At 40.7% G+C, this 13,325-nt stretch overlaps 1 protein-coding gene across 12 annotated transcripts in view; it reads right to left on the bottom strand.

Annotated features, from left to right (window-relative positions):
- ERC1 (ELKS/RAB6-interacting/CAST family member 1) overlaps positions 1-13,325 on the bottom strand; it is a 399,110-nt gene that overhangs the window by 127,430 nt on the left and 258,355 nt on the right. The window lies entirely within an intron of this gene.

Raw genomic sequence — 13,325 nt, 5'->3', positions numbered from 1 at the left:
GCCTAAGACCAAGAAAGGAAGGAGAAGGAGCCTCTCTATGAATATCAAAAAGACAAGCGTTTCATCACATAATAAGTAGGAAATGACCTATCAAATATTTCCTGAAATCAGAGGACCAATTTTAAGCCATTGATACACCTTTTGATTACTATGATCACAACCATGACTGATAACAATGTTGATTTAATTTAATTCTCACAACAACCTAAAGAGGCGCTATAATTATTTTCATTTCAGAGATGGAAGAGACACAGATAAATTAATTAACTTATTTGAATTCACACAGCTAAAAAATGGCTGAGATTCTAACTCTAATTTTGACCTATATGATTAAATAGCAACATTACCAACAAGAAGATGATTACTGAAAATACTGTAATCTGACAAGCCTGTAAATCTAAGAGGCAATTTATAATAAAAAATTCTATTAATGGAAAAATGTTAAACGTCTCCATAGCGATGCAATTAGCAAAACCCAGAATGCAGGGCTAAGAACTTGGTTTTTTTCAACAAATACACTGAAAGGGGTAAACGAGATGGAAGGGAACTTAAAACAGACTTAAGAGACACACAAAGCAGCCTCAACATAGACATTGGTTTGGATGCTGAGTTGCACAAGCTACAAATAATTGAAAGTACAAACCATTTAGAAACAGCCTGGTAAATGCTAACACTAACTTTGATGAAAATAAAGAATTACTGTTAAGTTTCTTCAGCTGTGATAATGGTACTGTTGCCATGTTTTAAACAGAACTCTCATCTTTTAGAAATATATACTGAATGACTTAGGATAAACTAATATGATGTCTACAATTTGCTTCAAAATAAAACAGAATGGGGGAAGTAAGAATACAGATAAAATAAAATTAGTCATAAGTTGATCACTGTTAAAGATGAATGACAAACACCAAAGTTCACTGTTCTACTTGTTCTATTTTTAAATATGTTTAAAATTTTCCATTAAAAAAACACCCCATGTCTTGAACACTGGAATCACACAAAATGTTATTACTTGAATTACAGACTGAGTATCAGAAACTGAAAAAATATCTTATTGCATTTGATTGACTTATTAAAAAAGAAAAATCACAAGACACAAAACAACGAGTTGCCAAAGTAACGGAAGAGGCGCACAGCTCTTCTCACCTAGTAAGTAAGTACACAGTGACATTCCAACTCATCATGTAAAGGTTTGCTGTTCACAAGTAAAGATTTTTGGTTACAGGAGTGTTTATAAAAGGAACATTGAGCAATGCAGAGGGTATCATACATTACAAAAGTAATAAATTTTTTTCCTACATATAATTGATTATTTTTAAATTTTAGAGACTTTCAAATGCCAGCAATATTCCATGTTTAGTAAACATTCATTAATTAAACAATGTTTGCGTGTTCACACTGAGCTGCCACTGTGTGGGGCAGAGTGTGTGCGCAAAGTGCCACTGCCCGCAGGGGTGCAGTATGTGAGGTGGGGAGGGGTGGACAGACGGAAGAGGGAGCAAATGCTTCGCTGCTGTGAGACCTGGAGAACAATGGTCAGCGGAAGCATAATCTCCATTTAGAATAATGAGAGATTCACCAGCATCTGAGACTGAAAACAACACTGGAAGGTTTACTTTAAGTACTGACATTGTTTTCAATTGAGTTTGAGATGGTTCGAAAACATTCCCAGAAATCAAAGAAACAGGTGTAGCTAGTAATTCTGGGATGACTAATTTGGCCTACTATATGCAGTATGAGATAGTTCTTAAATATATGTATCTCCCTCATCCTCACCCTGGGTAAAATGTGGCCACAGTTACTTCTCTGCACATAATTCATTCTCATTCTCTCTCTCTCTCTCTCTCTGCCCCCCCCCCACACACTCACACACACAGACACACACACACACAGACACACACACACACACACACACACAGTCCTTCCAACGTTTCCTCTTTGCCTGGATTACAGTGACTGGGACTATAACCTCTGACTTGCTCTGTTGAGAGTAACACGATGTATATTCTTCTTTGGTCTCCATGAGTGACAGGTACCCTGGAAAGTCCACCAGTTAATCTTCTTGAGATGCGTTCTAGGAAGAAGTAAAAAGCTTGGCAGGCTCCAGAGTGAGGCGAGTGCGCTGTCTGGGCTCCCCTCCCACTCGGCCAGGAGGGCAGACTTTCAGGTTCATTATCACCTCAACAGTATGCCTGTCAGGTGCCAAGGGTGAGAGAAGACTGGGCCTCTTAAGGCGTCCTGGACTTTCTGACTTCTCTAAAGTAAGAGCAAATCCATAACAGACAGGTTATGTTTTAAACCTACTGCACCCATTTATCCACTTTAATTTATTGGATCGATTAGCTCAGAGTAGGAAATGCCTAACACTGGATTTGCCATTACATGGCCACCATTCGAATATCCTATTATCAGGACTAAGGGTGGGAAAGTGGACATGTGAGTTCGGGGGAGACAGGAGCACTGACTCACCTCTGATATGACCCTAACAATGTGGGCTCAAGTCTGACTGAGACGCAGAGCTTAGAAGGTACCACAGCAGAACTGAAATCCTGGTAAAGAGAGTGAAGCACAGTGGGAGGGAGAAACAGCTAACAATTGTCTCAAGAAGTACTTTCGTGTTGCACATTTAAAAGAAGAAACACGTGGGGTTTTCCGGTTTTTTGTTTTGTTTTTTAAAGCAGACAAAAACAAAAAGCAATCATTCCTTCTAAGCAAAATATTTTCCCAACATCTTTTCTATTTTGGAATGTGGGTTTAAGTCTTTAATTTTTCTCTGGGTAAAACATGGCCACACAATTTCTCTGCAACTGATGTACTATTCTTTCTGCCCACACTCAGGCTTTAAAATTAGAATTATTCAGGTTTCAGACACTACATACTTATGCCCATCTTTATTGTCAAAAGCATATAGAATATTCACATTCCTCACAAAATATACTGTATACCAACTTGGACCCTCTTTTTTAAGATATAAGATTACTTTACAAATGTAATTTTTCCTATTGTGATGTTGAAGAAGCCTAGCAATAAAAAGAGAGATGGAAGAAAAATAAGGTTTCTCAATTCCTAGACTAGAATTCTCTTTATTAATCCACTGTTGAGGCACACAAACTCTTACCCATTTTTAATCAGCAAGAGTAACGAAAATCACATGTGGAAAAGAAAGTCAGAGGGGATTGAATTCATCCAACAAAACCTAAAATGGACAAATTGAGGTTGGCAAACTGGAAAAGCAAGTTGGAAATAAAAGTTTAGAAAATACGAACAGGCTCAAAATGGGAAAATGACTACTGAGGCAAGTTACAGCAATTTTCAATAAAGGTAGAAGTTCAGAATTGGAGAACTGTACCAGGTGAGAAGAGGTGGACCTAAAAGAAACTGCTGAGAACTGTGGAATTATCATCACTGAAGATGTTCATATGCTGGAATCCAACACCGGCCTTTCTGGAATGGGGTCAGTGTATGAATGCTTAATTCACAGCAATTTCTATAAGCCCCAGATCTTATCAAGATAGAAACAAAAGATGAACCGATAGTTTTTTTTTCCTCATTGAAAACTGTACACGAGAATTAAGTGAATACGGATGTTTCTTGGAATAGTGGAAAGAATCCAGTGGCAATCAAAGTGGGGTCTGGCACCAGTTCTGTCACTAAGTTGGCTTCTGACTGTGCACGAATCACTTGGCCACTCGAATGCCAGTTCCCTTACATGTAAAGTAAGAGAACGGAAAGGAAGGAAGGAGACCGACGTGCACCGGGAGCTGGTCCACACCGTGCTCTCTTCTCACGGCAAGATGCTGACAGCAACCCTGTGGGTAGTGACTGCTCTGCTCATTCTTATAAGTGATGGAAGTTGGTTCACAGAGGCTAACTTGCCCAAGGTCACACCTACAGAGTAGGCAGCAGAGACAGGGTTTGTGTCCAGCCCTGTTTGACTCTGAAGTCTGTAATGTAAAAAAACCTGTACTGCCTCTCAGGAGTCTCAGAAAGTACCAGTGACCTAAATTCTCTATGTTTTACTCTTGAGAGCCTCGCCACCCTTTCTGCCATTTCCTGACTGAAGTCGCTTCTTCGGGCTCCCGCACCCCCTCCCGACAGGCTCTCGTTGCCTGTTCCCCAACCTCATCTACTGCCCACATAGTGACCACAGGGTATTCCTAAGAGATACAAACTTGTTGTTGTTGTTTTTTGCGGTACGCGGGCCTCTCACTGTTGTGGCCTCTCCCGTTGCGGAGCACAGGCTCCGGATGCGCAGGCTCAGCGGCCATGGCTCACGGGCCCAGCCGCTCCGCGGCACGTGGGATCCTCCCGGACCGGGGCACGAACCCGTGTCCCCTGCATCGGCAGGCGGACTCTCAACCACTGCGCCACCAGGGAAGCCCCAAACTTGTTATTTTTATATCCTTACAATAAAGGCTCGAAATACAGGAAAAATGCCCAATGCTTGGGAAACACACACTGATGTCTTCATAGCGCGCTCCCAACTCTCTGCCTGCTGCTGCCCGAACACAGCCATGCCTTCAGTGCTGCAGACTGACGGGGGTCACTCTTCCTTTCATCCGCACAGAAGACCTCCCCAGCCTTCAAGTACAGTCTGCCCTACTGAGCAGCTCCCTCCATCCACGCAGTTCCAGCGCTGACCAGCCCAGAATGAGTCTCCCCCCCGCTCCTCCTTCCCTCTGTGGCGGAAATCTTAACCTTTAAACCATAACTCACTGGTCATCATCTCCTCTGTGATCTCCTCCCCATCAAATTCCCTGTGAGCTGGTTCTTCCTTTGAGCTTCCATACCTTTACCAGATACCATCTTACATTCGTTTTGAGCCTGTCTTCTCTATTGTGAACTCCCGGGGTTTTATTTACCTTTGTATTATTGCCCCCCCCATCACCTATCAGTGTCTGGCCAATAATAATGACCAGACTTAATAATTTAAGTTTGTTAAATGAATTAATAAATCTGAAGAGGGGAATGCCTTCCTCAAAAGTAAACATCACTGCTTCCTCATGGACACTGCAGTGGCCCCATTTCCAGCAAACCATCAAACCACAAGAGGTCAAAACTCATTGTGTTTAGGGTGTTTGCGTGTATGGTGCAAGGGTAAGTAAGGGGCAGGAGAAGAGGAGAGAAGAGAGGGCAGAAGAAGGAGCTAGGAAGACAGCTCAGACTAGACTGCGCAGGGCTCTCTAAGTAAGAAGTTGAGGTTTATCCTCCAGGAGATGGGTGCTACCGAAAGAATTTTAAGTTGGGAAACGACACTGCCGTATTTACTGTGTGAAAAGCTGTTTAGCAGCGAGTGAAGTCGGAATTCAAAGGTGAAAACAGGCTGAAGACAGAGGACTCAGGAGGCAGTCTGGTTCCAGAGCTCCCCTTCTTCGACATAACCTCTCAGTAGTAAAGGGAGGGAAGCCTGCCCAGAGTGCGTGCGGATGGCAGACAGGCAAGCTCAGGCCGAAGGGAGCACCAATGCTCAAGAAGTGCAAACAGTTCACACCCATAATTACTTACTATCTACTATATATTATAATAAGGAACGCGTGCTAGGTACTGCGATGGAGAGAGATAAGTGAGAAACGATTCATAGTGAAGTAGGGAACACAGATCTACAAACAAATAACTAAAATACAGAATTACGGTTCAAAACAACAAAAAAGGTCATTACCAGAGATAAATAAGAAGTATGAGAAAAAGGTACCACAGGTCAAAGGGAAGAAACAGTCTCGAGGGAAAAAAAAAAGGAGGGGGTTAACTAGTAGGGTACAAAATATTATAGAGCATCCACATACAATGAGGACAGAAAAGATAACAGTTTGCTTCTTAACTTTTGTTAAGTAAATAAATTCTGAAATTTCATATTGAAAAAGGCGGTGTCTCCAATTAGGTATTTTGCCCCAGGTGTAGATTAGAAATTCCCATAGTTCTAAACACGGTATAAGACTAATTCAATGTCGAATACTTTAACAATGCGGGATCTAAGTCCCTTACCGTATCAAGTAGGTAGATATCAATTTAAGTATATAGTCCTATATGAGCACAAGGACATTTATTCAATCGATTACAAACTTGCAAGCATATGACTGACTACTCCTCAAAGCATTAAAACACAGAAAATGATCTGATCACTGGTTCTAAAAGGACTGGCATGGAAAGAAGTAATTCCTTATTTCTAGGAATATGCTATTAACATGGGAGCGATTATGTATTTACTTAACTTTATTAGCATGAAAGGCGAGAAATGCTCCACACTGTGTAGTTGGGTACAATGAATTCAATAAACTTATGGAAGCAGGAAACAGTAAAGGAAGACAAACACTTATTCTATAAACACCCAAGTGTTATTTATAAAGATTTCTAAACCAACTGCCTGCTTTCCCAGTATCGTACCTAAAACCACGGGTAAAAGATACTCCATCTGAAGTGCCCATAGAGAATCTTCATCAGGAGTAGAACAAACTTTAAAAGTCTCAAGTTTCTAGGAATGAAGCCTAGCTTGCCTTTCAATTACACTCCGAAGTAAAAGAGATAATTCAAAGCAGAAGCTACATTTTCTATGCTGATAATTCAATGTACAATCGATGACTTAAAAACATCATTGACAGTCAGGCTCCACGGTGTATGAGCAGCAGGCAACCACCACTTCCACAAGAGGTACTTGTGTCTCATGAGAATATGCAGTAAAAACAATTTAATCCTGAGATAAAGTTACAAACATGTGTAGCAAAGTGAAGGTCAATTGATTTGTAATAGGTGCTGGAGGGAAAAGACAGAAAATAGGAGTAAATCTAGCTTGTTAACAGCAGGAGTAAAAGGCAATCAAGTACAGACGATGCCCCTTACTCGTGGCAGTGACGCTCTGTAAAGTAGCTGTGAACACTGAATTCACAAATCCTGACCTGCTGCTCCTAAGGGAAATACAGGATGAGGTTCCTGTGAGCTTCTGGGTACAACGTTTACACAACCAGTCAATAGCTAACCGTGTTCTATGCGTGTTTTTGTTAAAGACACCATATTTAACATACACTGTTGACCCATTAACACTGGACTCCAGGCCAAGAACACGACTTACTGCTCACGCCTGAATGGAGCTTCACCAGCACACGTGTTTCCTCCGTAAGGCACATCAGAGGTACACCAGGCAGCCCTTCGTGCAAAGAGGGGAAACAAGTGGCCTCCACAGACCGTGAAGAGGACCCTGTGTGGAGTGTGAGCGCCAGATGAGAAGGCAGACAGCACGCGGCTCAGCCCCAGCGGGATGTGCACGGAGGTGAGTCACAAAGCCTGGCCACTTGCCCACGTCCACGAATGGCTGTGAGAGTGTCTGAGTGCTGCGTTTGGAGTCACAAATAAGTGTTAGCAGCAGGTGAATTGGCATATACGGAACCCACAAATAATGAGGGGTGACTTTACTTCTCTCTCAAATGTATTAAAAGAAAACAAACCTTTATTTTCCACCCCATTAGTCAATCCTGCTTCCTATTAGAGTGACTGTGAACTGACCAGGGCCACCTCTCTTTGCATCAGTTTTGCTTCCAGTTTAGAAAAGACACAATGTAGCTGCATATCAAGAAACTAAGTTAAATCCAGGACAAAATCCTGAGGGATTCCCTATGCTTCAATCACAGCATTGTAACTTCTTGAATAAAAACATGTAAGGAAAATTGTGGATGAACTCAGTAAAGACTGAGTTTATGAATGGATCTGAAAACAAACTGGAATTCTTAATTCTGTATCTCCTCAGATTACACTTTACATGATAAGGATTCCCTTTTTCAAATTCTAAGGTTAATCTCATTCCTAGTGGATTCCTGGCATGGAAAGGTTCAGAAAGGTACAGGTCTGATTCCATCTGACATCAGTATTCTTCCACCAACTGTGAGAGCTTAATTTTATATATGAACACTCTACCACTGATTTCATGTAGACAACTTTGTTTCTAAGAGAAATAAATATGTGCTCCATAGTCATGGAAGTGGAAGAATTTACTAAGTAGAGATAATGGGAAAGTCGCAGCTCAATAAATCCCTACATTTTAAAAAGAGGTGCTGAGAATTCACTTTTCCATTACAAAGGCCTATGAGTGAACACAGCTGCAGGAAGCAGTCTGAGAAATATAGGGCAGATTTTGTTTTTTTAAGGACCATTCTAGGGCTTCCCTGGCGGCGCAGTGGTTAAGAATCCGCCTGCCAATGCAGGGGACATGGGTTCGAGCCCTGGTCTGGGAAGATCCCACATGCCGCGGAGCAACTAAGCCCGTGCACCACAACTACTGAGGCCTGCGCTCTACAGACCGTGAGCCACAACTACAGAGCCCATGAGCCACAACTACTGAAGCCCGCACGCCTAGAGCCTGTGCTCCACAATAAGAGAAGCCACCGCAATGAGAAGCCCGCACAAAGAGTAGCCCCCGCTTGCAGCAACTAGAGAAAGACTGTGCGCAGCAACGAAGACCCAACGCAGCCAAAAATAAATAAATTTATAAAGAAAAAAAATTACCATTCTAAGAATGGCGATGGATGTTGTCTAATTCGTTCTACAATAATAGAATAACCTTCCTCCTCCCTCTCTCCATTCTTTCAAAAAACACTCACAGGCCATATAATGTACTAGAAGGTACAAGATGAAAACAATCTGGCCTCAATAAATAGTGAACCTATTGGAAGAGACTATAAGTAAAGAGGTAAATAAAATCTAGTGTGGTCTTTCTGTAAGATATCCAAACTGAAAGATATCCAAACAAATTTTTATCTACAGTTGAATGGATAAATAAACTAAGGTACAGTCATAGACTGGACTACTACACAGCCACAAGGATAAATGAACTACAACCACACGTAGGGGTAGCAGAAAGCAGGAGAGGTACACATACCACACTAAGAAAAAGAAGTGTTCTTGTGCAGGATGTGAAGGGTCGGAGACAGTGACGTTGAAAAATGTTAAGGAGAAGATTCAGCAGCTCTGAATTTTATACCAATCATTATGGCAGGCAATGTGAAGCATGCGTTACAATGAGACAAGAAGACCACTTAGGAGGCAATTAAGGAAATCCAAGCAAAAATCACCATGAAGGTACAAATTATGGTACAGAGAGGACAAGAGAAATCAAGTATTTAGAAACAAAATGTTTGTGAGCAGGAGAGTCAAAGAGGAGTCCCAGAATCATTCTAGAAGGACCATGTGGCATTTCTTTTCTCTTCAATATTTTTTGTAATAATAAGACTCTTTAAGGGTTAGCTAAGCTTTGCGGCCACAGAAAAAAATTCTAAAATGGAAATGCAAAAGCTACCCCCCAAAATATTTTTGAATGTTGTATACGCTGGATATTCTATATTATATAGGCAGAATAGAATACGAACTGCAGACCTGCTGCATAACTGTGTATGTTGTAGTCCACACGTAGAAACTGTAATGTTTATAGATAAGGTAGGCCATGTGGAAGCTGACCTTCTCAGGAAAATATGTGAAAACCTTGAGGTTTTGTAACATCTTCAAAGAGTTAGAAATGGTGGACACCAGAACTCTTGATAAACAAAGTAAAGAACACAGTAGTATCCGTTATTTTAGCGCTGTTCTAACTGTACTGAAATAAGTGAAACAGCATAAAATATCAAAATGTTCTACATGTAGACAGGAACGTATTATTAAGTGAAACTTCCTTCAGTAACACAGAATGCAGTGTGTGTGTGTATACATATTACCTGTTTAGATATTTTAGTGAATTTAAGCAGAGGCCATCCAAAGACTTACAGGGAAAGAAGTAGATAGTATATTGACATAAGAATGAGTTACAGCAGTTGAGTATGCTTCTGACTATGGATTCTTGTAACATTTCAGAAGAAAGTCTGGACAGTAATTAGATTAATATCCTATGAAGTCAATTTAAATACCTAAAATCACTGTCTGTTCTCTTAAGTAGTAAATATAAAAAGAAAGACTTTCATAGCTACACCTTATCTTTTCTAATTGCTGACCATCTGAAGTGGCAAAGAGACTGGAGTGGGTAATCTGAAGCACTCCCAAGCAAACTGATGCAGAGAGAAAGGATAAAAGTCATATGCAAGATGCAAAATTTTGGGAAGAGAATAAAACAAAAAAGAAACAAAACAAAACAAAAAGAATTGCACTTAGGATCTCTTCGGTTCTTTGGAGTTGGAGACCAATACTCGAGGCAGCTTGGATGTTTATAGAAACCACTGGTTTCTAGAAAGTTTTATAGAAACTTGCCAAGAGTCTTTTCTAATTTGATATTCTTGACAAGGAAAGTTTTATGAAGTCCTTCAGGTACAAATGACTTGGGAGGGAAAACTAATGGAGTAAATTTGGAAGAAACACAAGACATTTTAAAATATTGTAGTGATAACATATATTTGTTATTTTCAAAAGCTGATATTCTTCCGCTATGCGTACATACACAACACTAATTCAAAATTTATTTCTTTGCAGGAATTACCCAGAAGCTATCACTGGCTAAATTATAGCGGCTTATAAGTAGATCCAGTTTACACACACACACACACACACACACACACACACACACACACACACATCAATACAAGACTACAACATACATGCCTGATAACATATGAGCCTGGCTTAAGGGTTGCTCATGTCAGCTTCTGAATAAATGTTTTACTCACTGTAACAGCTCTATTCTCTCTGCGTGTGTGTGTATATATATAAAAGTAATAAATATATATTAGTTTCCCACTCGTATTCATTTTTCCATTGTCTGGTAACATAAAAGAAGTCACCATCACAAAGATCAAGCCTGGGTAATGGCCTCCTTCTGAGTAAAACAAATGGTTCAATTCTGCCTCTACATCCACGTTTAAGTAGAGTGCAACAGACAACAGACATTCTCTGATTCAGTTTTATCCCTCCAAATACTACCTCTCAGGATTTCATATTACAGAAATCTCTTTGGCTGAAAGAATGGAAGGAATCCAAAAGAACTGACTCTCTGCTCCAGTGCAGCATGAGCTGGCCACTGTGCTACCCACTTTCCCACAGCTTCTCACTGAATTATGCAACTCTCAAGACAAGCATCTACTAGTTTCATTTACATACGTGAGAAAACAGAGATTGAGAGGAAATTAAATGTTTATGCTGAAGGTCACACAGTATACATTTAAATTTAGTTCCAATTTGAAAGCTCATGCTTTTACTACTATGTTAAAGAAATATTTAAAATGTTACATAGGCAATACATTCACATGGTTAAAAATTTTTAAACGACTGAAAATTATATATTTATGCATGTGTGTGCTCGTCTGACCTTTGTCTGTCATCTTCCCTCCCACTGACCTAGAGGATAACACATAAGCATGCGCGCCTGCATACACATAAGCTTTTGCCTCCCCCTTGAAAACACTCTGCACACTGCTTTCCGCCCTGCTTCTTCATTCAACAACATTGGCTAGAAGTACAGATGCATATGCTGTCTTACCCTACAATTCCACTGCTGGGGTTTTACGCTACAGAAATACTCGCACATCGGTTGAAATGCCTTTTATACAAGTTATTCTTATATTTATGAAAATTCTGTCTTCTTACGAACGTGTTACTATTTTGCAGCAGTGTGTGTAAAATGGCTAAGTGTCAGGAGTAACTTGAATGGCCATCGGTGGAGGGCTAAGTAAGTACAGTACTGTGGAATACCACACTGCTGAAGCGGGACGAGAGGGAGTAACGGAAGGCATCCCAAATATAGAAGCGGGTCAGCAAACCTTAAAAGCCAGATAATACACAGTACACGCAGGAGCCTGTGGACAGGAGTCTGTGGTAGAGCCTTCTGTTAAGAGGAGTTTAGCAACGGGAATCAAAATAAAATTTGCTTCACGTTTTGACTCAGTAATCCCATTAATGAATCTCTCCCAGAGAATATGCTTAAATATGTGAGAAGACGCAAGTATAACAATGTTCTTTGCAGTACTGTTTGTAATTTTGCAAAACTGGAAAAAAATCTGTATGACCTTGAGCAGAAAAGTGATAGAAAAAACAATGGGACATCTATACGAGGGAACACCAAGCAGTTGTTCAACAGAATATGCAGATCTTTATGTTGACATTAATAAGTACACACGACACTTTTCAGTTAAAATACTAACTGCAGAACAATGAGTCTAACATTCTGTTTACATATGTAAAGTCAGAAAGACGATATGTCAAAGAAAATGAACCGAGAGGCCTCCTCCCACCATAAACACACAAGAGTTGCGCAAGTGTTCTCTATGCTTTCCCAGTCCTACCAGAGTTTTAGGCACTCTGAAAATTAAACCTTATTACAGGTTAAGTAAAGAAATCCAGGATTTAAACATGCCAGTTACACCTCTGTGATGGCCACAAGTGTGAAAACATAAGTCAAATTATGAAAACTTCTAACGATAAACTCAACTCACGATGCTTTGGCAATGATACCAAAAGGTAATATACAGGAACCTAAACGGAAAGACAAAGTTTGAAGTGATACCTCATCACAATGAAGTCCTGCCATCAACCCAAGGGACACTCTTAGCAACGCAGTTTATGGGACTGACCAGCAATGTGTGCATGGACACCAGACACTGCTCTGTATCCAGAGGCCTTAGCACATCAACAGCAAAAAGCAACGTGAGGAACAGAGACTCAATGAGTCGTGATTACAACAATCACCTGTTTGGGGGCTTTCAAATCAGTTACCAAATCCGAGATGGGGCAAAGGATTAAGAGTTTTTCTATTTGCTATGTGAGCAAAGCTAATCAACAGAGGCAAGTGCTAGCCTTAAACCACACGTGCACAGACACACCTCGCACAACATCAACAGTAAGGGTGAATTAAACGTCAAAACTGATTCTTCAGTTACACTCAGCACAACTGGGCAATAAAGCTGACAGTGCCTTGACGCGAAGGAATGAAGAATGAAGAAATGATCACTGTGGACTATAACGTAGCAGAAATAACAAGAGCCACCATCAAGCAAGCATCAGTAAGGTCAAAAGTCAGGAGCATGGAAGAAATATGGGCCGAAAGTTCTCTTCTTCGGGAACTCTTCCCTCTTTTTGTTGGGTATGACATATTCTAACACTTAATTACTCCTACAGAGGAAATGCTTTTCTAGAAACTCTTCTTCACAAAGAGCTGAGAATCACACAGTAAATTTTTGGCAGTTAACCTGGGCGAGACTGTTGCTTGGAGCTGCTACCCTCAAACATTAAGCTTCCCAGCGAACAGGGCTGCTGTGGCCCATGAACTCATCTCTGTGGAAGGCCCCACCGAGAGCCCTGCGTGTTCTACAGCTCGTGCCAACACCCCTTTCAACCCTCCAAAGGCTCACTTGCAACTCTGCATAAAT

The sequence above is a fragment of the Stenella coeruleoalba genome, assembly GCF_951394435.1.
Source record: "Stenella coeruleoalba genome assembly, chromosome: 11".
Lineage (NCBI taxonomy): Eukaryota > Metazoa > Chordata > Mammalia > Artiodactyla > Delphinidae > Stenella > Stenella coeruleoalba.
The sequence above is the reverse complement of the archived record's forward strand: the minus strand, read 5'-3'. Positions and strand labels throughout refer to the sequence as shown.